Genomic DNA, 27110 nt, shown 5'->3' with positions numbered 1-27110 from the left:
CCTCCTGCAATACCCCCACTACTAAATATAGCAGTCTCCTCTCTTGGAGCCTGTGGTTACAACATGTGTGCATATATCTCAGCGATGGATCCCAACACAACGCTGTGGTAGGGTCAGATCATATCTGGGCAATGCAGAGGCGAGGCAGTGCTTTAAGGCATTTCAGGATTTATCATCCCGAGCAGAGGGACAGGACTGGGGGAAGCCACAACATAGACCTGCAAGAGGATGCTGTCTCTGTTGCAGCTACAGCTGGGAGGAGTCCATCCAGCAGGAGCCTCTCCCACCAAGGCTGACCAGACAACTCAATCAGGACCCAAAATTGTTAATGACTACCAGTGGATGGTGCACTCCAGGATTACTCTTTGGTTTTTCTTCACTTACAACTGGTGCTTATTACAACCAAGGTCAGCCTATTGAGCTGCACAGGTTTTCAGCTAAGTTGCAATAAGTCTACATCCCAAGCCCAGAAAGGAATATACATGGAAGAATTTGGCCTGTGAAAAGTCTCTGCTGTTTTGTATTATTTATTATTATTATTCTAAGAACAAGAGGTTTCTAGCCCTCATGGCCGTTTTGGCAACATGGGGGCTTTACTTGCTGAAGACTCAGAAACTCGTGGGTGTGGGCAGGACTTCCAGTTGTCCAGACATTACACAGCACATACAACCAGGGTACCTGCATTCCCCCATGATTACCATTATCTGCTCCCCTTATCCTTGAAATGTCAATTGAATGCGTTGCTCTTCCTTCTTTCCTTTCCCTTTTGCCACATGTTCCCAAATGAGACATAACAAGGAGGAGGCAGCGTTGGGCCTAGCCTGCATAGGACTTTTACAAGATCCTTGAATCATCCCCAGATGTCAAGAGGGAGCCATGGGAGATACTAGAGCACTGGCATAATTGGCAACCTTCACATCAAAACAATTTTACTTGGCCCCTAACAGTCCTTAAGCAAGGCATGGCTTTTAAAAGCACATGACTGCACATTCATTTGCAAGAAAATTTCTTTCGGAGAAAAAATTGCGTAAGATTGAAATTCCACACTTTAGCCATCCATCTCTCTTTGGGTGCTGCACAAAAATACCCCTGAAGTGCTCAACCTCATGTGTTTCAGATCATCAAATATTTACTTTTAATATTAGGTGGTGCCATTGCTGTTATATAACCTGAGCACACACCATCTCCAGGTTCTGCAGCACAATAAACTCTTGGCTCCTTGACCACCATCTGGAGAGCAGAATGGTTCTCAAGGATACAGAGACTATCCTCAATGGCCCTGTACACTAGTCAGTTGCTATAACATGGCATATCAGACTGAGCAATGAACAAAAACCTCACTGTCTAGAATCTTGCCTCTGCCACAAACACACTAGACGGCCTTAGGCAAGTAATTCTCAGTCTTAAAGAAGGGATAATATTACTGACATACCTTCCAAAGCTGTTGTAAGAATTATAACAAGCTTATTAATATTTTTAACATTTATATACCACCTTTCCTCTAGGGAGCTAAAGGCGGTGTCCATGGTTCTCTCTTCTCCATTTTATCCCCACAACAACCCTGTGAGGTAGGTTAGGCTGAGAGACAGTGGCTGACCCCAAACCAAGTGGGGATTCAAACCCTGGTCTCCCAGATCAGAGTCTACCAAAACTCTAATCTATTACACCACACTGGCTCTTGTATGTGAAATACTCTGAACACTCTCCTATGCTACAGTATTTGAATGCTAAGAATTGGTACTACTATAAAAAGAAGGGAATGTCATGGCGGACTTGGAGGACACAACAGTCAGGACTTTATTGTTTATTAAACTGGAAACTCCTCACTCCACCCAGGTACAACTAAATCCAATGCCATCTAGTGGCTAAACCAAATAACACCACTATCCACAGATCTCTTCCCCTCTTGTTTAAACTACAAGGAAATCAATCAGCACAGTTGAAACATCTGGTTTTTCAGGTAATTGGTCACTCATCTCTAAATCTAGAAGGCTTTTGAATAATTCGACTAGGACAAGTGATCTGAGTAGAAACATCACTGTGAAGACTTACAGCATGGCATTAGAAGGGTCTCAGAAGATGAACGTTGGTTTTTAAGTAGTACTGATACATTTGGGAATTGTACCCTCTCAGGATAGAAAAGGATGTCCCTTTATGTTCAGCAAAGATATAGTAATTACTTGCCCAAAAAACTCTATTTCACTTTGACAAAAAGCAAAACGGACTTCTCTTCATTTATCTTGAGTCTGGATTTGTGGACAGTGGACAGTGCTTTCATTGATGTGTCATCAATAAGCACAGGAATGGGGCTCTCATCAGCCTCAGGCAGCAGGTCATTGGTCAGAGAAAATGGGAAGTTATCGTCTCGCAACATCTAGAGGATCACAGGGTTTCCCATCCCTGTAGTAGGTCATCCATGAAGATAATAATTCCTTTTAGGACCCTAAGGAGTTCTGTCATCTTCTTTTGAAAAGTTGCCTTCTTCCTTTCTAGCTCCATTTGCAACTGAGCAAAGTAAGGGAATGGGGATTCTGTGTGATGCTTATACATGGCATGGTTTGGCATCAAGTCTTAACGCATTGTCTACAGGATCACCTTTTAGCAGACCAGCGTCTCCAAACTCCTTCCATTTCAGAGGAGATTATCAGGTAATGGACTCATATCACACACACATGGTGAACACAAACTGGTTTTCTTTGTAGCTTGTTTGTGTGACAAAGCATCTGAGACAGTGATGGGTACCCCTCCCCACTACATAAAACTGTATCTGCCTCATGTAAATCTGGGGGATTCTGGAATGCTCTACAAGCCTTCTCTGAAACAACTGTGACATCAGCTCTCCAACATATTTTGAAATTATTGGTTATCCCCCCAAAAGTTACATTTATTCTCCAAGGAGGAGCAGTATCTTTAGAAAATATGGATTCAAATAAATAAATCAGCTGTCATTGCTTACCCTATCTGGGTACAGCCAAATATCCGATTATCCAATACATCCTGCACTGGACAAACCCTCTAATGTTATGAACTTTTCTGCATCTTGCGCATGCACTGAAAGGATGGATCTTGTCACTGCAAAGCATTTTTAAATGGCTGGACTGCTTTTGTGAGGCTCTCTTTCATGCTGCTTGTGCAGAGGCATGAGGAGTGAATTTGCCCTTTTCAAAATGGCTGCTGCAAGTGCTTCTAGTGCTACCTCTTCCAAGTCATACTCAAGTAAGCTTTGCTCCTTGATCTGGGTTTAGATGAATTCAAGATCGCCTTGCCATCTGCATGGGTATGTGAAGTCCCTCTTAACTGCATTCCTTCACAAAGCCCTTTGTCTGGAATTCTGAGCAACAGTCTCCAAGTTGCTCTTCTTTTTAAAAAAATCAGCAAACAGTATTGAGCCTCTCCATACAAGGCCCTGACAAATGATGCCGTTTCTCCAAGCTTCTAAGCAGTTCGACAGAAGCAGGCCTTCTTATTAATCATATTCCTCTTGGAATCAAACTTCTCATAATTGTGCTTGTGGCCCTGAACTTAGTTGCACTATTATTTTCCCATTGTGGAGCTCTGTGGCTAGGTGAAAGCAAGCAAATCTTTCTTTCCATTCAGGCTATGTTGCAAGATTATTAAAAATGAAGGCTTCTGGTGCAAGCACCTGTGCCATTTTCTTTGTCCTGATAGGAATTTGTGGGTTTAAACCTGACCTCTGACCCCATGTCACAGAAGGCATAGAGGACATATCAGAAAGGAAGCTAGACAAGAACTTTATTGTCTCTCTCAAACAACAGAACAGACATAGGAACAGGAAACTCCATTCAGATGCAATTAAGGCTGCAATCCAATGCACACTTACCTGGGAGTAAATCCCATTGAACCCAATGGAGCTTACTTCTGAATAGCCATCTACTGGATTGCAGCCTAAGTCTAATGCCACCTAGTGACTAAATTATATAATGATGCTATCCACACAAGGGGCATACAGATTCTGGTGTGACACTGTCCTACAAGAGAAGGAGTCAGCAGCCCATATCTTGACTCAGGATACATAAGCAGGGCTGGAAAGAAAATGCTTGGGCAGCCTTTAGCAACTGCCCCATGTTTCCTTTGGAAAGACTCACTGCATGCTTTACAAATGCCACCCTACTGGAAGGAACGGCAGCATATATATCTAATAAATAAATAAATAAAATCACACTTCTGGAAACCGGTCCAGTTCAGAGAATTCTGCCAAACACCTTCCTATGACTGAAGTGGCCTCTGCCCAATAATCTATCTAGCTGCTCCCTCATCCTCCACAACACCCTTCTCAAAATCCACTCCTGCAAAGTTTTTCTTGGACAATCCTAACTTCACTTTTTCTGCCCTTTCACCTCCCAGTTACTCACCCCTTCCTCAATACTCATTTGACGGGCTGGTTGTAATCTATGGAGCTGTTAGCAGCTTGGTGGCAGTGTTCAGCCCTGCCCACATCTCAAGCCGGAGATCCCCCTCAGAGAAGGAGCAAGAGGAACAGAACCCATCAACAGATCTGCATATGGCCAGTGACGCTGAAGAGCCAAGGGATATGGATATCCCTACCCTGGGACTTGAGGTCCCCACACCAGCTGCCTGGGTTCCCTCCACCCTGAAATCTCCCCTTCATTTCCACCCGGTTCAAAGGAGCAGGAGAGATGGCAAACCAGGTAGGAGCTTCAAAGCTACCTACAAAGTGCTTGACTATTAGCATGTGAGGCTACTCAGGAGAAGGGGGAAGCACATGGGAGCACCTATCCAGGAAGGGGTGGAGCATCCTATATAAGCTTCAAGTCTGAGCTATTTCACTGCTGAAGCAACAGCATTTTTCCAACCTCCAGCATTCCTGACATGGGAGAAACACACACTTAAGCCTCAAATAACTCAGAGACTGACGTTTCACCTTTATATCCCCATCACTGTTACGATACATGTGCCCAAGTGGCGTGTTGACTGGTGATGTTGGTGCTGCCCTTCAACTGGAGAATTTCTTTCCTTACGACTAAAATCCAAGCCTGCCTAATTTCTGTAAAGAGTGTAGATCCCCTCTTTAGGTTGGCATTTACTGGTCAGGATAAAGCAGTTGTGCGGCAACTTTAAATTTAAATGGGCTATTGTTTTCATCATGCATGTTTTATTTAATAGGCAAGAGTAGGAAGCTGTACTAAAATAAAATGTATCATTGAGTCCTCTCCCCCCATCTTCATTCTAGTCATCTGACAAATCAGGGATGGCCAACCACATAAGTCCACACATCAGACTTGGTCTCCAGTGGCTCTAACAAATTTTAATGAAATATACGGGCTTGGTTTTTTTAAAATATCTGCTCAAAGTTCCACTCGTAACTAAAAGCAGCAAAGGGTCTCCATCTGTATGTATTTATTTCACTATGACATTGCTATCTTGTGTTCATTCTGGGATGCCAAAAGGTCACTGGATATGGTTCTTGAAGGGATCATTCAGGGTTCATATTCATTCTCCAGCCTCTTCTCCTTCCCCTGTCCCCAGTCAAGAATAAATGGCATATCACCCAAGTACCTGTGAAGCCCTCACAGGTAAGTGATGCCAAGCGTATTATAGAGTCTAACCATCTGTGAGGCGATTCAAATTGCCTAGAGAATACAGTTACCCCCTGCTCCGAACAATACAGGAGACGGCTTCCAAGTAGTAGCCATGTTTATTTTCTGCCCTGTATGGCACCAAGCACACTGCTACTCCAAAACATTCAACAGCGATTCATTAACACAAGAAGGAAGCATCCAAGAGCCGTCAGGGAGACAAAGTCAGTATAAACAACAAAAATCCCCCATTTTTGCTGCTGGGTTGAGAATGAGATTCTTATTAGTGCCTTCTCCCACAACAACAGACATTTCTAGGAGCCAATAAGCACAAAACAGGGGACTGTTAGCTACTGAAAAGATTCTTCTCAGTGGCTGACTCATCTCCTTTTACTCTGACTGGTTCCAGACAACATGAAAGGACAAAGAAGCAGGTTAGAAGATTCTTCTCAGTGACTAACACATTCCCCTTTCATGCTGATTGGCTTGTAGGATGCTGGAGATATAGGGACCCTGCTCCCAAAAACCTAAAGGGTCTAAGACCCCCCAAGACCCTGGATGACTATACCTCTGCTCAGAAGTATGAGTTTAATGGGACTTATTCCCAAATATGTACATACAAGGATTGCAGCCATACAGTGTGATTCTGTACATGTCTACCTAGAAAGAAGCCACATTGATTTCAATGGGACTTACTCCCAAGTGCGTATAGGACTGCAGCCCAAGTGACCGTTACCACCCCATGACACTCACAATGCAGTTAAAGAATAGTAAATGGGTTCCAATTCTTATGACTGGCAGGTATTCTAAACTGGGTTAGCAACTGAGAACGTGGTACCAAACCAGGAGATGGGGAGGAGGATTACACCAGGTTTGTTAACATGGAGTACAAGGACAAGTATAGGTGATACAAGTCTAAAAGCAGGGTTCAAAATCCACTCAGTAAGTGGCCTTGGGAAAGAGACTGCATCCCATTTTCTATTCTCCATCTGTACAGTGGAAAAATTCTCACATGATTGCTGCAAGGGTGAATGAGAAGTATCATCATACGCTTAAGAGCTGTAGAAATAGCACAACATGATCAGCCAGATTAAATATTGGATATGGACATGAGAGACCCAGGTCCAAGCCCCTCATGTTCACTGAGTAGCCTTGCCTTCAGCCTAGCACACCCTTCATCAACCTGACCCTCTCCAGATTTTGTGGACTACAAATTCCCATCATCCCTGTCCACTGGCCATGCTGGCTGAGGCTGATAGGAGTTGTAGCCCCAAACACCTGGAGAGCACCTGAAGGCTCATCTTGGAGGAAGCTCATCTTGTGAACAAATGAGAAGGAAATAATAAAATACACTGATGTAGAGTGCTACAGAAGTAACCATTTCTTCCTCTCTCCATGACTTTTTTGCATCGTCCTCTGAAATATGCAAGTGCTTGTTTGCTTGAGTCACCCATAGCTCTTGTGGGCACCTTTTGTGCAGTTCACCTGATGTTTGCGTGTGGCACACTATGGACTGGCTTGTATGAGCTGAACTGGGGCTGAGAGCATGTTTCTCCTGACTGTGGGACTTTAAGCCAATTCTGATTTTATTCACAGTGGGTTCAGCAGTGAGGCAAGCATCAGTAGGCCATGCTAAACAAGGAGCTAGATATGAAAGACCACTTAAGAGTCATTAAAAGAAGGGGGGAGCCTTTCTCTAATGAGCTAGGATCTAAGAAGAAATCCAAAAAATGTAAAAACTTGAGAGAGTAAGAACAATTAGTATCCTTTCCTCAACTGTAGCTAAGCCTCCCTTCTCAAAACCAGCTCAGTAGCTAAGATGCCAATGCAGTTCTTGCTGTCCAGAGCCCTGCTGAGAACTGACACTGGTGCCAACTCCACTGAGTGCCAAAAGCTGGTCATCCAGGCCCTAGTTGGCAGGGAAATAACCAAAGAGAAAGCAGAAAGGCCATCTCAGCATAGATCCAAGCACCCATGTTATGGGGGTGGGGATGAGCATGCCTGACACACAGCTTCCTCATAAGGGATCAGCAAAGGTTTGACAGGCAAATCAGGACAGGCAGCCAAGCATGGTAGCTGCTATGCTGTCTGCTTCAGCAGGGCAAGCAGCAAAGCTGAGTGACAGGAAGAAACAGTAGCCTTCCATGGAACTCTTGCTTACAACTAGGGGGACAGAAAGAAGGAAAGCAGTCCCCCTTCCCAGGGGCCTCTGCACCAAGCATCTCTGGGACTAATTCTGCCAGCAGCTGCCCAAAAAGCCAGTCCCTTCCAAGATAACCCTGATCCATGCCAAACTCACAGCATCGTCACAGGAGCCATTTGCCTACCAGTACATTATTAGTCGCACACAGACGCAGCATTGCATGAAGTGGAAAGGAGATGAAAGCCACCACCCCCCAGTCCATTATATCATCAGGCTTATGAGGAAGCAGGTGATAGTGCCAAGTCTTGGGGCAGAAGGTGAGCAAATGAATTCCCTTCCACCCCTACTCCCACCCCAGGAGCAGCTGGAAATCCTGAACAGAGATGCCAAGAATCCCCTAAGGAGACTCACTGCGGTTTCTCCTCCTGCAGAGCCTATTTTCTCCACCCCTTTTCCTAGCCTAGGTGCCTTGGGAGCACACTGAATCCCTGTAATACCTTTGCATAAGGCTCCAGGAGGAGAAAGAGGAGACGCATGATGCCTCTCTCATCTTAAAGGCCATGAGGAGAATACTACTAGCTCTCAGATTTGGATTGGGGGGGGGAAGGAAGAAGGAAACTGAGTCAATTCACAGGCTAAGAAAAATGCAAGGCACAAGGAAATCCAGTGACAAAAGCTGATGTGAAAGTAAAGAACACCCAGCAAGTCCAAACAGAAATAAACCATCCAACCCTGAATCATCAGCTATGAGGCAAACAAGAAGTGCCTAGACAGAGTCCCCCAAAAGGTGCTTGTGAGGTCAAAGCCAATGTTTTTAAAAAGCCTAGGGCAAAAAGAAAGACCAGATTGGGGTGGGGAACCTCCAGGGCATGGCAGTTAACTGGGAGTGGTAGAACACAATAGAGAAGATTCAGCAGTACAAATTAGGAAGGCACAGATTCTCAGAATTCAAGGGCAATCCACCCTTAATTTCAGCAGCAAGAGGCACAGAATATAGCCTGGTTTAAAATAGAGGTAGAACGGGTGAATACCACAAGTTTAAGAGTATGGATCCCCGGGGGAAGAGTTAAAGAAGTACAAGTATGGACCTCTGATGCTCCCCGAGTTAATACAGTTCCCTTAGGTTCAATGGGGGAAGGACCTGCTCCAAGTAGATCTGCTGGGGAAGGGTTCAAGCATACTGGATGCAGTACTCGTTGGGGATAAAGAGAGAGAATTAAAAGTAGATCAAGGTGAAGCCTCCTTTAGTCTGATGGCAGAGAACGGGAACAGCTACTGTAGCTAGACATCAGTAGTTAATGAAGCAGAATAATTCTACCGGGGGGCGGGGGAGAATTAATGCCAGGAAAAGATTTGAAGAGAGGTCAGAGCAGATCTCCTGCATGCCCAGAGCAGGCCTTATAGCAGGAAAGCGGGTGATCCTGTCCCAAGATAGCAGGACTGATCTCTCAGGAGGGGTCAAAGGTGATGCTGAATCTCCCCGATCCCTCTCTAGAAAAGGATCGTCTCTTACCTTGGCGGCGGCTACTGCTATTCCGAGTCCCAGTAATCCTCGGCCATGGCCGCCGGCACGGGCCGCCTCTGGACTCGGCACCCCTCAGCCGCCCATGGTCACCGCCGAAGCCCGGGTACGTTCAGCTCCTCCCTCCCCAGCTGCGCACAACCACCCCCAACCTGGCCGCCTCCCACCCTGCGACTGGCCAACGCCAACCCCCTGGCAGGGCTTCACATTCCCCGCCCCTTTAGGGCGTACCATTCCCCACACAGCAAGTGGTGGAAAAGCCATAGGCCGCGAACAACTACGAGTTCTTCAAGCACAACTCCGCAACTTGGGGGGCAAAAGGTGGGAGAAATGTTCCACGCGTTCCCAGAAAGATGGAGTTTTATTAATCTATGAAAGAGCAATAAAAGCCCCCCTTTAATTTATTTGGTAGAATCCCAGCCTTACCATTTTTGATATATGAGGGGCGGACTCTCCCCCCACTAAGAACTCTAAAGCTTTCCCACATATTTTACCAAGTTCTGATTATTTAAGGCCCCTCTACAACAGAGGCCGTTTGCATCACTTGACACCTAGAGAGGCGTTCAGTGGATAATACAAAGCTAGACCATCTCTCCCCCCCCCGCACATCTATTACAAGGGTACATTCCACATCGTCTTCTCTCTACTCCTCAACTAACCGTCCTTCTCGGCCCCTACACCGTCCATTCAGGAGACTATACTATTTTTACTTTTCAGAGCAGGAGGGATATCAGGGATTTTCTTTCTTTTCAGCCACTTGTTTGTCAAACTGAGCAACAAAATTATCGTTAACGTGGCTCTTTTGAGTCCTTTATAAGACATGGCTTTGCGGGACACTGCAACTGATCCAGACAAATCTCGGTCACCATTATTAACCAAAATAAGCTCGCCCAAGCCTCTTTATCTGCAGCAGAATGGTGGGTCGACACCATTAATAATAATAATAAAAAAGTTATTTTTGATACAATAATGGTGAACATAACCTTTTTTTTCAACTGAGTTAAATCAAGTGAAGCACACTCTGGTCGTCACAAACAAATTCATTTGCGGGTACTTTTCAGTGATGGACGAGAAGAAAGCCTAAATCCCCCGCCTCCAGCGGTTAGAATGATTTGCTCTAGATGGGAGCCACCGAGCCGCTGGACGCTGCCATAGAGCACATGGTGGGGAGATAGTTGAAAAAGAACTTAACTCTACCGCTTAGAATTTGTACATATCGTTTTTAAATACTAAGTCCTTTCCGAAATCCTGCCAGTGAACAAAGACGGCAAGACGAGACTAAGATGTGTGACAGCCCTCCGCCCTTTTGCTTGGCAGTGGTTTCACTTTCAGAGTGCTCAGGCCATTCGCTGCTACCACATCTCAAAAGAGGGGGAGAAGTAGATTGTGGTACTACCCTCTTCCTCCCTCGCTCCTTTTAGCAATATTAGGTACGTGAGGGGTAATACTGACTCAGGTAGATTTGTCCATACCCATTCTTTCTTTTTTTCACCACCACGCTGGAGTTTAGTGGCGGTGGGTTGGGTTGGGTCGGGTCTGGTTTAGCAAATTAGGATTTTACAAAATGGAAGTTTGAGACTTGTTTCCTTGCGTTTTTGAGGCGATACAATTTATAATCACTTGAAACTTGTACTACTCGGTTCTTTTAATTACTGAAAGCTAGAGCAGGACCTAAGAACAGAGGGAAGAAAAGAAATGATGATGTGACAAAAGGAAAGCAACACAAAGCAAACAAAAGAACAATAGGAAGTCAGCAAATGATAATATCGTGCCCTCTTTGAAGTGATCTGCCAAAGGGTACCATTTAAAGGCAAGAGGCAGCACCTCAAGAAGCAATGATGGCTGTGTGTGTGTGTTTTTTTGAATCCTCTGTCCCCCTGATGATAATAGCACAGCCTCAGGTTGCTGGCTGTTGAGCTCTATCCCTAACGTCTCTGTATTGAAAGACTTGAGCTGCAAAAAGTTCAACTCAGTACTGGAAATGTCAGGAAGGACTAGTGTGGTAATGTACCTTCTTGGGTCAAGACTACCACAGAGACAGTTGCCTTTATGGTGAAGAGGAGGGACCTCCATGAGTTGCGACATGGTGCTTAGAAAAGGTCAGTGTTGCAGTAGTAAATTTTGAAGCACAGGGGCTCATGCTAGCATCCATAACCTCACTGTCAAGGACAGTCCAAAAATGCAGGCAGCTGGGTTGATCTATTATTTATATATATATATTATATATAACATGCAGCCCCTCAAAGAGCAGTAGGGCATAGGATAATACCCAATATTAAGATCAGCATAATGGCAATCCTATGCATAGCTTCCTGGAAGTAAGATCCATTAAACTCAGACTAGGTCCAATTGTAAAACATGAGTTTTAACAAAAGATCTTCCATTAACTGAAATGCAACCTAGCATGATATAAATAATAGATACTCAAACAATCTTGAAAATAAGTATTATCACTTGGATTGATAGCATGAATTAGGAACTCAATAAAAAAGGAAATAAATATCCAGCATTTTCCTCAGTCTCTGGATTCTATGTTAATCCGCTACATTTGAAAGCTTCATTATTGCCTCCTTCACTTACCAGAGCAAGGAAGGTCCATCAGTTACCCTGGCACCCTGAAAGACGATGCCATTGTTTTTGCTTTGAAAAATTCTCAGTGCTGGCTAGTAGAGCTGACCTAGGAATAGAGATTCAACCAGTGTTGAATGGGGATAGCACTCTTTTTGAAAATACAGGTTTGTAGCTTGAGGCTTTTCTGGACCCAGCTCTCTTACCTTGAATGCTTAGGTATTCGCTGTGGCCAGCTTTATTGTATTTATTGTTGACAAACTGTTTTTAAAATTATTACTTATTGTTTCAAGAAATCTTGTTAGCTGCCCATGGGCTCATTGAAGAAAGGCAGGGTATAAATGCTTGAAATATATAAATAAAAAGCATCATCCCCTCTGTTCTGTGCTATTCTTCAAATGACACTGTCCTGATTCAGCTAGGATTCCTGCACTGTCAGGAACAAGCAAAAATCAAGGAAGAGGTGAACAGGGAGCAGATGGATAAAGTGTTTTGTTTTATATTTGGGTCCCCCCCCCTTCCTGGTAGCAAGCTTGCTGTTATGAATCCTCTGCCAAGATTGTCAGCTGTAAATAGTTTAGTGACAGTGGTGTATAAAAAGGCTTCTGATGGCATCATGATTCCGTGCTGTGGCTAGCACACATGTTCATAATGTCATGGGTTCTCCCTTTGGAGGTCAGGCCAGAGGGCACAATGAAAAAGCTCTCTTTTTTTTAAGCCAAACTCAAGGGGAATGATTTAATAGTAGATTCTGACAGGCCTTGGAACTGTCTCATGCCTTTTAGTCATTTCTTCCAGCCATCCAGGCTCAAGCTACACAGCACTCTGAGCAAGAGGAAAAGTCTCTTACAAATCTATGCATGCAGTGAATCACTCAAAATCACCCTGGACCTTACCCAAGAAGAAATTAATAAAGGAAAATGCTCAGAAACACCTCACAAACCAAATTTAAATGGTCCTCTCATTATCTATATATGAAGTACTGGAGAAATTATACCAGGATGCAAATATTGCAGTAAACCATTAGCTTGATGTTATCTGAATGATAACATCCTGAGAAGTGCAGTCTCCATCCATACATCTGTGTACACTCCTGCTTCTTATTTGCCACAGGTGAGTGGCAATTTATAACCCCAAACTAATAAGTACCCTATTCCTGCAGTCTTGAGTCTTTGAATGTGACATGGCTGGGGGACAGAATTAGGATTATTCACTGATCCGGGGGAAGGGGGAATGGCCTTGGCTGTGTTTTGTATTGCTTTGCTTTTTTGCCTCTGCTTTTGGGCACTAGCTGTCACTCAGAATAAATGTACTAAGGAGCCAGATTCTTGAGCTCTTCCAATGCTTACCATTCCACAGATATTGCCAAGTACATCATATGAATGTGCTTCCTTCATCACCGCCCCCCAATCATGCTCTGTTGGTAGCAAAGCAGGCTAGGTGAGCTGTGGTAGGGCAACATGAGCCAGTGGCAACAGTGGAGATCCTTCACCCTGCGCTATAGCACCAGCATAGGCTCAGATCTTTGACAGCTATTAGCTCCACTCCTGTTAGAGTGTCCAGGCTCTGTCCCCTACCCTGTCTCTCACTCTGCTTCCTGGCCCAGCCAGCTACTGGAAATGCTGAAATAAAAACTGGCAATCCTAGACTGGATGAAGGCAAGAGTGATTGAAACTGCATGCAAACAATGCTCTAGCAATGATAGCACTGGACTTTTTTATGTAATGAAGCATTCTTCAGCCTTTATCAGAGCCAGAGGGCCAAGCTGACCACTAACCTCAATCTGTAATACAGGTTTAATTAAATATTTGATTGTTGATTTATTGTAGAGATCTCCCTGCTTTTCTCCATCTCTTTCTGTGTCGGAACCAGGCTGGGTCATGGTTATGAAACAGCGCGAAGTGCTTAGGCAGTGGGCAAGTCAGTGTTGGAAGTGGGGCAAGAACAACTCCTGTTTTGTTTATTATTTATTTATTTAATTAATTTATATCCCGCCCTTCCTCCCAACAGGAGCCCAGGGCAGCAAACAAAGCACTAAAACACTTTAAAACATCGTAAAAACAGATCTTAAAATACATTAAAACACAGCATTAAAAACATTTTTTTAAAAACAACCTTAAAAAAGGGTTAAAAACATTATTAAAAAACATATTAAACAATTCTGACACAGATGCAGACTGGGATAGGTCTCAACTTAAAAGGCTTGTTGAAAGAGGAAAGTCTTTAAAAGGTGCCAAAAAGATAGCAGAGATGGCACCTGCTGCCACACTAAAGGTCCGTTTCCTGTATTGTGCAGAATGAACCTCCTGATAAGATGGTATCTGCAGGAGGCCCTCACCTGCAGAACGCAGTGATCAAATGGGCATATAAGGAGTAAGACGGTCTTTCAGGTATCCTGGTCCCAAGGTATATAGGGCTTTGTACACCAAAACTAGAACCTTGAACTTGGCCCGGCAGCAAATGGGCAGCCAGTGCAATTCTTTCAGCAGTAGGGTGACATGTTGGCGATACACTGCTCCAGGGAGCAGTCTTGCTGCTGCATTTTGCACCAGCTGCAGCTTCTGGACCAACCTCAAGGGCTGACCCACATAGAGCGCATTACAGTAATCCAGCCTAGAGCTTACCAGTGCGTGGACAACAGTGGTCAGGCTATCCTGATCCAGAAACGGCAGCAGCTGTCTCACCAGCCGAAGCTGGTAAAAAGCACTCCTAGCCACTGAGGTCACCTGGGCCTCTAGCAACAAAGATGGGTCCAGGAGCACCCCCAGGCTACAGACCTGCTCTTTCAGAGGGAGTACGACCCCATCCAAAGCAGGCAACTGACCAGTTATCTGAACTTGGGAACCACCAACCCAGAGCACCTCCATCTTGCTAGGATTCAGACTCAGCTTATTGGCCCTCATCCAGCCCACCACCGAGTCCAGGCAGCGGTCCAGGGCTTGCACAGCCTCTCCCGATTCAGATGTTACGGAGAAATAGAGCTGGGTATCATTAGCATACTGCTGACACCTCGCCCCAAAGCTCCTGATGACTGCTCCCAAGGGCTTCATATAGATGTTAAACAGCATGGGGGACAAGATGGTACCCTGCGGCACCCCACAGCACAACTGCCAGCAGGTTGAAAGACAGTCACCCAATGTTATTCTCTGAGAACGACCCTGGCGATAGGATCGGAACCACTGTAAAACAGTGCCTCCAATACCCATCTCGCCAAGTTGGCTCAGAAGGATACTATGGTCAATGGTATCAAAAGCCGCTGAGAGATCAAGTAAGAATAACAGAGTCACACTCCCCCTGTCCTTCTCCCGATAAAGGTCATCCATCAGGGCGACCAAGGCCGATTCAGTCCCATAACCAGGCCTGAACCCAGACTGGAACGGGTCAAGATAATCTGTTTCATCCAAGAGTATTTGCAATTGCTGTGCCACAACCCTCTCACCTTCTCTAAGAAGGGGGTATTTGTGACCAGTCGGTAGTTGTCACAAACCAATGGGTCCAGGGTGGACTTTTTCAGAAGTGGTCAGATCACCGCCTCTTTCAGAGCAGCTGGAACCACCCCCTCCCGCAATGATGCATCGACCGTAACCTAGATCCACTCAGTCAAACCCCCTCGGCAAGCTTTAATAAGCCAAGAAGGGCAAGGGTTGAGGGGACATGTTGCTGGCTGCATCATTGCAAGCACCTTGTCCACGTCATCAGGCCGCATCAACGGAAACCGTTCCCAAGAAGTTGCAGTAGACATTGCACTGGACACTTCATTGGGGATTACAGTAGATGTGGTTGGGGCATCAAGACTGCTACGGAAGCGAGCAACTTTACCCTCAAAGTCCCTTGCAAACAATTCACAGTGGGCCTCAATTTTCTGGAGATGATGTCAACAGACCCCTAACAATACGGAAAAGCTCCACCGGATGGCTACTTGAGGATGCATTGGAGGCAGAGAAGTGGGCCTTCTTCACCGCCCTCACCGCCACACAGTAGGCACAGTTATGATGTTTTACTCATGCCCGATCAGCCTCACAGCATGTCTGTTCTTTTGTTTATGTTCCAGAAGGGAGATAGAGTTAGGGTCCTCCAGATGGATAGGCTTGATTACCTTTACCTGTGATGCTCTGACTGACTTCCTTCCATTGTTAGACTGATACGTCTTAAGGAAGCTTATCTGCTCCTCCTCCTTCCGCCCTTTCCTCTCTTCTCTTCTTCAACTGTCCAAGAGAGAGAAGACACTTTGTCTCTGCTCTCTCTCTCTACTAAGCCATGAGGGCAACTCCCAAGCCTGGGCGTTGCACCTCCAACTTAGTTAGTTAGAACTAGGTATGCCTTTCTATCTACTATGTATTTCTATAAATAAAGTAGCTTTTCTTATTTTACTAATTCTTAAGTCTCAGTGATGTCAATGCAGGGTAAAAGCCTGCTACTTAGGTAAACGGACACACTGGTGCACACACATTTCAGACCATTGCCGTTCTCTGCTTAACAAATATACAAATGTACACAACAACAAGGGTTATGCTGGCCCAGTAAGCTAAGTTGAATTGGAAGTTGTGCCTAGAAGCTATAAAAAGGCTAAATACTGTGTGTGATTTACAAAACAAATCAACAAAAGGGAGACTTTAAGTTAGAAAAAGAAAAGCAGAACAAAATATAGGAAAGGATGGCTGAAGAACCAACATTTGAGAGACGCATCCCAAGGCTTGAAAAGGACAACTATCGAGTGTGGAATTTGTGGTTCACTGCGATCCTTGATGGGGAAGATTTAAACGGAATCCTGACTGATCCTGAACCCTCAGCAGAGGATGAAACTGCTGCAGCATCCTGCATGCTAAAGTGAAGTCTCTGCTTATTTCTGCATTATCAGTTGAGGCACTAAATGTTTGCATAGGATGTAACAATGTAAAAGAAATGTGGAAAAAGCTAGAAGAAATATATAGCAGAAAGTCTAAGAATCATGTGATGTACCTTTATAAGGAATTGTTTACCCTGAAAGAGAAGGAAACAGACAGCCTGAATACACACATAGAGAGGTTCATAGGACTGCTCGCTGAACTTCAGAGATGCGGGAGGGGCCTGGCTGATGATGAAATGAAAAAGGCACTACTCCTGAGCTCTCTCCGTGAGCGTCATAAATTAATTTTCTGTGTGCTAGAAAATTCTGACAAAAACATGAGTCAGATCATATCATATTTAAAAGACCAAGATTTTAAAGACAGACGAGAAGCTCTGTCAGAGAAGGCAAACCTTACTATAGGCAGGAACAAACAAACAAAGGGTAGCGACATAAGTCATCACCCAAATCCACAAAAGGGCATAGATAAACACAGCAAAAGGGGTTTAATTTGCAAAACTCCAAACCGTGAAAGAGATTGCCCTAGGTGTCAGACAGGAGCGAAGCCTGACTTTAAACAAAGGCAGACTGAAGGGGGAGAAGCCACTGGGCAGAGAAAGGCAAAAACAAAGGCTTCTAGTTACCATGTATCGGATGATAGGAAAGATGATTATAAAAACAGATTTTTAATTGATTCAGGATCCACCTCACATCTCGTAATTGATAAAAACCTGTTTAAAAGTTTTAAAAGTCACATGCAAAGTGTGTTGACAGCATCTGGACAAACATTCCTTTGTCAAGGAATAGGCTCAGTGCAACTGCTTTGCAAAAAGTCAGAAGGCCAAAGACAGCTTGAACTTAAAAACTGTCTATATGTTCCAGATTTTAAAGACAATAAGTGCTACTAAAATAATAGAATTGGGGTGTGAACTTTGTATGAGTGGAGAATTTTGCCATGTTCTGGATCAAGGAGAAATTTGTTGCACTGCAAAACTGAAAAATGGACTTTTACATTTAGAATACCTTGAAGCTATGCATGCAAATATGGTCAAGGAAACCTGTAATTCTGAATGTTTGCATATTTGGCATAGAAGAATGGGACATGCCAGCTTAGCCAGAGTAAGTGCTCTAGAGAAAGAGAATTTGGCTAGAGGCATTAAAATTAGTCATTGCAAATGCAAAGAGTTGTGAATGCTGTATAAGGACAAAAAGTGCAAACCAAAATTTCCTAAGAAAAGTGAGAGGAAAACCAAAAGGCCTCTAGAATTAATTCACATTGATCTTTGTGGGCCAATGAGAATGCCCTCCCAAGGTGGAAATTTTTACATGCTGACTTTTATAGATGACTACTCCAGGTATACTACAATGTACCTGCTAAAAAAAAAGTCAAGTACTTCAAAAATTGAAGGACTATGTTAGAATTGTGTGCAACAAATTTGGCAGAAAGCCACAGATCATAAGATCTGACAGTGGAGGAGAATGTGTGTCCAGGGCCATGCAAGACTTTCTCTATGAGGAAGGCATAGAGCACCAGACTACAGTTGTCTACAACCTAGAACAAAATGGGGTTGCAGGACACATGAACTGGACTCTTGGACAGATGATTGGGTTCTTCTTGGAGGATGCACAGTTACCAAAGAAGTACTGGGGAGAAGCTCCAGTTACTGCCACCTACCTGCAAAACCAACTTCCTGCATCTGCAACCAACAAAATGCCATTTGAGCTATGGTATGATAGGACACCAAGTGTCTCACCTTCGTGTGTTCAGGTGCAAGGCCTTTGTGCCGATCCTGAAGCAAAAGAGGTCAAAACTTGACAACACTGCCAGGGAAGTAATATTCATTGGATATTCTCCAACGCAGAACGGATACAGAGTAATAGATCCCCAAACTGGCGAAGTTGGAGTGTACAGAACTGTCCATTTTGATGAAAGAAAGCACGCACACCAACCAGAAGGGGCACCACACCAAACAGATGACAGAAAAATGGAAGAAGAAGCTTATTCTTCCACCACAGAAGGTATGACAATATACCTGCAGAGGAAGGCGAGGAATCTGAGCCACAAGAGGCAACAGAGCCAGAACAGGCATCAGAGCCAGAAGGGGCAGCCGAAGTGCCAGCACCCAGAAGCTCTGAATGCACCAACAAAGGTGTACCACCAGAAAGACTTGCTTACCTTGTGAGAGATGAACTTTCAGAGCCAGAAACCTGGAAAGAGATTGAAGCCTTACCCAAAGCTGAAGCTGAGAGGTGGAGGCAGGCAGCCAAGGAAGAGCTGGAAGCTCTACACAAAAGTAAAACTTGGACACTGACCAAGCTTCCTCAAGAAAGGAAAGCTGTAGACTACAAGAGGAAATTCAAGAAAAAGCCAAATGCTAAAAGAAAAGTTGAGAGATACAAGACAAGCCATCAGAAAACATCTGTATTTCAGTACTGTTACCAGGCCAGATGCAGAGCTTGGAAAAGTTACTTTTTTGAACTACAACTCCCATCAGCCCAATCCACTGGCCATACTGGCTGGGGCTGATGGGAGTTGTAGTTCAAAAAAGTAACTTTTCCAAGCTCTGGCCAGATGTGGTGGTTGCAGTGGGATACCTGTACCGAAAAACAGCCCGCCAACCAAGAAGGACTGGGAAGCACTCAAGGATTCATCAGACTCTTGGAATCAGAAGGGGTGAGTTCACAAACCAAGCACATAGACGTGAAGCACCATTTCATTAGAGGTACCTAACGCAGAGGACTACTCAAGATGCAGTATTGTCCATCAGAAGACATGACTGCAGACGCTCTCAAGAAGGCATTGGGCAAAGTCAGACATTGCAAGCTGTGAGACAAGATGAACCTTGTGGGCTGAACCAAACTGTCATTGAGAAGGAGTGTTGGAAGTGGGGCAAGAGCAAGTCCTGTTCTTTTGTTTATGTTCCAGAAGGGAGATAAAGTTAGGGTCCTCCAGATGGATAGGCTTGATTACCTTTACCTGTGATGCTCTGACTGACTTCCTTCCATTGTTAGACTGACACGCCTGAAGGAAGCTTATCTGCCCCTCCTCCTTCCACCCTTTCCTCTCTTCTCTTCTTCGACTGTCCGAGAAAGAGGAGACACCTTTGTCTCTGCTCTCTCTCTCCTAAGCCATGAGGGCAATTCTCAAGCCTGGGCATTGTACCTGCAACTTAGTTAGTCAGAACTAGGTATGCCTTTCTATCTACTCAACAAAGTAGCTTTTCTTATTTTACTAAGTCTTAAGTCTCAGTGATGTCAATGCAGGGTAAAAGCCTGCTACTTAGGTAAACGCACACACATTTCAGACCATTGCCGTTCTCTGTTTAACAAATATACAAATTTACACAACAACAGTCAGAAGAGCAGAAGGTACTGCTCTGTTAACTAGGCCAGAACAATAGCCAAAAGTACTTTTACATCCTTCAAATCCAGAGGTTTTCTGTGTCTGAAGAAGGCTATGAGACTTGAGCTCATACAGATCCAGGTTACTCAGTAGGGCTATACTCCAGTTCCAGACCATGAGGTTCTTGGTTGAAGGCTTCATGGATGTCATCCTCTTTATCCTTCTCTTCAAAAGAACAACAAAATAAAATTATGCCAATGTGACCAACCACTTCAAGACCAGTTACCTAGAAGATGGGTTAGAAACCTGTGGTGTGGACCTCCAGATGTTGTTGGACCCCAATTCCCATCAGCCCCAGCCAGCAAAGCTAACAGTCAAGGGTGATGGGAGGTCTAGTAACATCTGGAGAGCTTCAGGTTTCTCATCCCTGACGTACTGGGAGAGATTTCCTCAGTCACTGACAAAGTCCAACTTCCTCTGGTCAGTCTGGCTCACTGCCTTCAGGAGTTCCTGTAACTAGGTCCAAAATTGTAGTAGTGGTTTGAATGCTCATTAGTAAAACTTCACTGCACCTGTGGACTCAATTATTTTAACTTGTTTGTTTAATTCAGTCCTTGAGAATACTATTCATGCCTTTTTGGCTAAACTACTGCAACACCCTTTTTGTTTGACAATGGTTCCAAAAGGCTCAGTTACAACAGAATGAGGTAAACCATCTCTGTTGCTTTCCAAGAATCTTTAAAGATGATCGTTTTGAACTATAAAGCCCTAAAGCAGGGGTAGCCCATATATTGCTCTCCAGATGTTGCTGGACTGTAACTCACATCACCTCTGACCATTGGCCATGCTGGGTGGGGCTGTTGGGAGTTGGAGTCCAGCAACATCTGGAGACGTGACATTGGCTAACCCTCCCCTAAATTTTATTTATTTATTATAGAGATGTATTCCTTGCCCATCAAGAAATTTCCAAGGTGTCTGGCCAGATCACTTACGCAATCTCTCAGATGAACCAAGACCTAGTTCTCACTCTATGCTATTAGGGTGCCTAGATGAAAAAGAGAGAGAGAAGAAGAGAGAGCTTCTATGCTTTCAGTCATTCTATAGAAGAAAGAACTTCAGAAGGTGGAGCTTGCCACTCGGCTACCCTACTCAAAACAGAAAACTAGATGTCAACAAGGAGGATTCTAGTAGGATGGCCTCCACGGGAAGCAAGGATAAGGCTGCTGTACCTTTAAGAGTTGGGCAGAAGACAAAATTTCAGCAGGTGTAGCTTGCCTCTTTTTCACTTTGCTGGTCATTGACCGAAATAAACTTACTTACATTTTTGCCTCTTTTTCACCTGGCCACCCTACTCTGTAGTAGAGGCAGGCTAGAAATTTAAATACATTTTAAAAAGGTGTGTGCTGCCCAGACTCACCAAGAGGAAGTACAAATGAATCTGCTGTATTGAGCTCGGAGCTAATAGGGAACCCAACCTCAAACTTTTTTTTTAAGCAAGCAAACGTCTCTAGCTCTGGTACAAGAAAGATACAAAGCAAAATATGCAGGCACCATTCCAACCAATTACTTTGTGAGAAATGAGACCCCTGCTGCATTTTAGTGTTTTTAACCAATGAGAGAATTCACAGCTGTGACTGACTTACAGATAAGTCTTCTGTGCTACAGAGAAAAATTTGGAGTTACACATGTATGTATGTACCCATAGTCTGGAGAAGAGTTAATTTTGAAGTTGATCCCCTCCCACCCTTTTCCTGGTAAATAAGTGATTGTTTTCTACCAACTGAGCTCCGAACTTTAATTACAAAAAACAGCCAACAAGTCTCTAGTCCTTAGCATGATTGCCACTTAAGATTTATTAGCATCATTGTCTTAAATTATTTGAAGAATCTCAGCCCAATGTGTACTGAACTTCCTTCTCTCAGAGGCTAGTTATGTGCCACACACAAAGGCATGTAAGAGTGTCCTGACACCCTTTAAAAATGCAAACTGCTGCAAGAGAAAGGGGTTTAGAGCAGAGAGGTGGCAGAGAAGGCATCAGGACTCTTACATACATTTGCAAGCAACATGGAGTTAGCCTCTCAGGTGAGATTTGCTCTTTTAATAAAAGTGACTTTGTTTTAGTCCTGAAGTCTCTAGGGCAGAGATTTGGGAGAGTATTGGCCATGCAAGAGAAAACTTTGATGGCCAGGTATCTAAGTTTCCCTAAGGTGGTTAAGCACATGAACCGGGGGGGGGGATGGCAGGGACACAAGACACCCCATGAGTGCCTCATTGCCTTCCTAGCCACTTTCTACAACATGTTATTAGACTCAACTGGTCTTCTAGAAGAGGTAGGGACCCGCTGTCTTGTTTTCCAGTTTCTGAAACTGAAGCCAAAATAGCATAAATCTCATTTCAATTTACACCTCCAGAGCTGCTTGTTCCTGGCTAGAAATACAGGGCCTGTAAGTTAGAGGAGAAAGACTGTATGCATTCATCCTCCCTTCCCCGGTCCAATTAAATAGAAATCTGACTCTTACTGTTTTCCCTGCTTGAAGCACAGGAAAATGTCTTCCTGCTGTGAGGCTGGACATTCCCCTGTCAGATTTTGTTAGGTTAATTCAAGCAGGGGCTTGTCAAAGTTCTGCCCATCATGCTGCCTAACAAGCATTAGTGGAATAAAAGTGGTGGAAAGCAGGGATGCAGGTAGGCAGGCACCACGAAACCATAGGCTTCACTGGACCTGGGGTGAGGAGTGTGCAATCTCTGTATCTGAAAGCGGAGCAAGGAACAGGCCTTCAGCATATGGAAGCAGAGTGGAGCTGACAACTCACCAGAAAAAAAATGGCCTGGCCTGCACCTGTGTCTTTAAGAGCAGCTGTGATGTGGATTTCTGCACAGGTGGGGCTTTTCATAGCTTGGAGATCAGTCTTATCACACCTGCTAATGTTTGTAGACTAAGTAGTTGTTAAAGGCAAAGGAGCTAAAAAAGTTGGCAACAGAGTCTGTTTAATGCATTTTTACTCATAAATAAATCTCTTAAAATTAAATGGGACTTGCTCCTAAGTAAATGTGCATAGAACTGTGGTCTTCCAGTCCTTATACACATATATATTCAGAGCTTATTCAGAAGCGTGCATAGGATTGCAGCCTTGGAGTTGAGGCTCCCAATCTCCATGTGTACTAATGTTTTCAAATGGTGAGTAATGATGATCCTTAATTGGCATGTGCCTTATCCTAAGACAAATCACACCAACAGCACGAGCATTGTTTCAATTTATTTGGTTTAGCTATTTTTCCCAAGAGAAGGAAATACAGGGAGAGGAGGGAACAACGAAGACAGACAGACAGAAGACATTCAAACACAGATTGCCAAGTCTTTGCTTGTTATCTTTGCTGTTGTTAACAGCAGCATCACCTACAGGCATTGGGAAGTGTTCATGTTTATGTTCATGTTTTATACATGAAAAGTTCATGAAATTTGCCAATTTCTGTAGATCAAGCTGCTCTTAAAGGCACAAGAGCAAGAATAATTATTTTCTTGGTTAGCTGGTAATCCTGAGATAGAAAGTAGGTTAGAGAGGGATCTCATTTTGCAAGCTGGGCTTAACAGTTGGTCTCTAAAATTGAAGGCTAACCCAACTTGCCAGCAGCACACTGATATCCAGTATCAAAGTTACCTGCATCTCAACCTAAAGATGCAGCTTAGAAGATACAGTGAAGACAATAGTCTGGTTGGTGCAGCAGAAATTCTTCCTTTGCCATTTGTAACCTTGAATGCATAGCAGCAGCTGGTCGAAGACTAGTTTTTCAGCCCCAATTAACCACTGACAGAATGCTCCAACTGTGCACTTCCTGCCCAGTTTGGATGGTTTTGACCTATTTAGCCCATTGAATATTTAACAGGAGATGAAAATAACAAGCCAGACATGCCATCCAAGTCCTTGAGAAGCTTTGATCACAACTTGTGGTAGACACCAATGAATTCTTTCCTGTCTTTGAGTTGGCACAAATGCCTATCTCCAACTGCAGCCACACTCAGAGCCTCAATCAGCCACCAAGAGATTGGGAAATAAGGCAGCTGTCTTGAACCAAATAGGCTGGAGGTAAGGCTGAGTCCTTTACTTTCTTAGAAGCGATGGCTGGACATCTTAAGCAAGTAATGAGAGGTTATACTGTAAATCCCATAACTCTCAAATGCAACTCACAGGGTCAATACAATACCACCTTCATTAGAACCAAGCAGGGTCCACAAAATAGCATATAAACTTTTGAGTTGCAGAGTTTTTTCCTTGAGTGAAGTAAAGCCCTTAGCTGCTGTGTATTTTCAGCTTTAAGAAGATGGTTCAATGGAAGAGGCTTTTGTAAACTTGACTGGCCCTGAGCAAATTGCAACAGGCTTTCTGTGTTTTGGCTAGAGTCCCACCTCTTTGCCCTTTCAATTATCATTCAGTGAGGCAAGATCCCTAAGAAACAAGGAGAAGGTTACCACTCATTTCCCTGAAAGAGGCTCCTCTGCCCTAATCCACCACACCGTTGGCCAACATTCTACAGGTGAACCTTTTCATCTCTCTGTTGAATATCTGCTTGCTAAAGGAATGGGGGTCAGAAATAATAAGCAGCTGGCAAGACTTGCATAGCGCATCTAGGCAAAATTATCTGTCTGCTTACAGCCAAACTTTGAAACTTTGAAAAACATTTCTGTCAACAGAAGATAAAAGGAATAGAAAATGAAAGGAATGGATATTGATGACTGCCCTGTTTCTAAACTAAAACTTTGCAAACCTAAATACCCATAAGGCCAAGAGCTGCAAGATTCACACAACTGACTCCATCACCCTTTTTCTCTAACAGCCTACCGTGGTAGTCTCTCAGCTGGTTTCCCCCTTCCGATCTATACAACTCCCCCCCACCCCATCCCTGCTTCTTTTCCCCTCAATTAATTAAGTCTGGCCAGGGCTTATCAGAGCTCAGCCCCTTGAATATGTCAAGAAAAAGAACAAAAGTACCCCTGATCATGTGCAGAGCACATTCCATACCTATGAGAAATCACTGGGGCAGGTCCTCCAGTTGAAGGAGTATAGCTTGCAAGTGAGCATGTACTCCAGCACCTTTCTTTATATAGTCAGACCACTGTTATTCTTCTCTGCACTCTATGTCAAAGTCTATAAAGTTTCTAGTCAACTTATGAAGTTGTATGCATCTTATGAAGTGGATCACTCCGGGGCCAATTTAAGGGCAGTATTCAACTAAATAATTGTGCACACACAAGGATTACTGCTAGCGCAATGGGACTTCCCTGTCTCTTCTCCCCCTGTGTGCACCCTGCTCTTTCCAGAAATCTGCCCTGGAGGATTTGGAGAATACACAGAGCAGATTTAGGGGGGTGTGGGAGGGGAGGGGAGGGGGAGAATGTTCCATTGGGCAAAGAGGAATCCTTGCACTGACGAAATGTTTGCCTTAGTGCTATGGTGAATACAACCCTGAGGGTTTTTTTGGAGGGGGGTTCATACCCTAGTCAAATTCAAATACTATCTGCTATCACCCATTTTAGGGCATCTGGAGCAGCATAAGGCTAGCACGTTAAATGATCAGGAGTTGACCAAAATACTATTTTCACATGTCCATTCTAAATGTCTGCTATATCTTTATTTCCGTCCCTTTACATCTGTGCCTATGTGGCAGGCTGCCAAGGATCAGGAGGCTGTTGAGTGGGTCCCCTGGAATGCAAAGGATATAGGCCCATCTGATGAGCTGCTAAGCTTCTGTAAGCTTCAGTCAAAAGTGTAGGCAGTAATTCTCTCTCTAAGGACCCCTCCAGACTAGGTGGTGGTGTTTTTTGTGGGTGTGTTCTGCAACATGTCATTGATGCAATAGTACATTACTACAAGATTTATGCTTGGACCATCCACACATCATTCTGCTTTATTAACTGTTCTGTGATGCTTCCGCAATGTTACCATGTGATTGCTGTCTCGAGGGGCGTTCTTGTCCTGTAGCACAAGAAAAGCGGGACAAAATAAACCTGAACATTTGTGGTGCAGAAAATTTACAGGATTTCAGCAGGAAGTTATGGGTCCTGCACTGCTTGGAAATGAAGCAGTATGTCCACCCTGAAACTTTTGCAGGTACAAACAGCACTTGAAAGCAGAATCATACCCCAATACCATTATAAGCACAAGTCATCATGAATGCACAATAAAAAGGACGTCTGCAGCAGCCTTGACCCTGTAATTCTGTACCCCAACTTACCTGTGAATATACCCCATTGAATTCAATGGGATTTGCTTCTGAGTAAACCTATACTGGATTGTTAGACATTTTAACAGCCAACGTCCCTGACTCCTGATAGTTTGGCACCGGATGAGATTTGCTTCTACAGATGAGCCATCCCTGGACAATACTGACCTATGCAAGCTGATGCTATAAGAGGTTAGTCCTCAGGGAGCCACAGGGCTCCTGATGCTTTATTAGCAACAAATTAATGGGGGTCTACTTTTCCACAATTGTATTTAATAAATACTGTGAGTTACTTTGGGGGTTCCAATCAAACACTGTTTTTATGTGTTGCATTTATTTCAAATGTTGTGAACAGTCCTGGAATTGATTTTGATGAAGGGTAGTACAAAAAGGTTGAAAGAATAAGAAACAGCAAGATATAAATATAGTTAAATGATTGATTTGGCAAAACTCTTGGAATGATTTTCTGAATTGTTAGCTAAGGTTGAATATGGACAGGGCAGTAATAATGACACATTTCAGCCTGAGTGTTTGCCCGGTTTAAGAACTGTAAGACGTATATTTGATGAAATATGTTTTTTAATTATGCCCGCTCTTGCCCACATGGAGGCAAAGTTATGATACTACTATTTTTGTTATTAGATTAGGCGGAGAAAAAAACTATTTCCCATACCGGGAGTCGAACCCGGGCCGCCTGGGTGAAAACCAGGAATCCTAACCGCTAGACCATATGGGAAGGACATGGCACACTTGTTTTCTCCGCTAGGGTCAACCCCAAGTAGAAAAGGCAGCTTACGTCCGACACCTCCTGGAAGAAAACAGAACTGCAACACGAACAGCTTTACTCGGTTGCAAGCCTCCCAGGGTCCACAGGGATTTACTCCCAAGAAGGTGTGCATAGGATTATTGCCTGATTTTCCTTCTAACAGATA

General features: G+C 44.0%; 1 protein-coding gene, 2 long non-coding RNA genes and 1 other non-coding gene across 5 annotated transcripts in view; 1 reads left to right on the top strand and 3 right to left on the bottom strand.

Annotated features, from left to right (window-relative positions):
* Positions 1-9375, bottom strand: part of CDK16 (cyclin dependent kinase 16) — a 75455-nt gene extending 66080 nt beyond the window's left edge. The window contains exon 1 of the mRNA XM_061614433.1: positions 9215-9375. The gene's annotated coding sequence lies outside the window, so the exon portion shown is untranslated. The remainder of the gene's footprint in view (positions 1-9214) is intronic.
* A 10337-nt stretch (positions 9376-19712) lies between these two features.
* On the bottom strand, positions 19713-25104 carry LOC133379334 (uncharacterized). Its single transcript, XR_009761154.1, has 3 exons — positions 24978-25104; positions 22773-24404; positions 19713-20184 (listed from the first exon to the last, which is right to left on the bottom strand). It is a non-coding gene; the product is annotated as an uncharacterized LOC133379334 (long non-coding RNA).
* Positions 23001-27073, top strand: LOC133379335 (uncharacterized). 2 transcript variants are annotated; one of them, XR_009761155.1, is made up of 5 exons: positions 23001-23137; positions 23845-24044; positions 24392-24492; positions 26256-26370; positions 26945-27073. It is a non-coding gene; the product is annotated as an uncharacterized LOC133379335 (long non-coding RNA). The 2 variants fall into 2 exon arrangements; XR_009761156.1 differs by lacking the exons at positions 23845-24044; positions 24392-24492.
* Positions 26843-26914, bottom strand: TRNAE-UUC (transfer RNA glutamic acid (anticodon UUC)). Its single transcript has one exon. It is a non-coding gene; the product is annotated as a tRNA-Glu (tRNA).
* Positions 27074-27110: the final 37 nt, after the last annotated feature.

The sequence above is a fragment of the Rhineura floridana genome, chromosome 3 (assembly GCF_030035675.1).
Source record: "Rhineura floridana isolate rRhiFlo1 chromosome 3, rRhiFlo1.hap2, whole genome shotgun sequence".
NCBI classification, from domain to species: Eukaryota; Metazoa; Chordata; class Lepidosauria; order Squamata; family Rhineuridae; genus Rhineura; species Rhineura floridana.
Note: the sequence above shows the minus strand (reverse complement) of the source record. Positions and strands in the feature narration are given on the sequence as shown.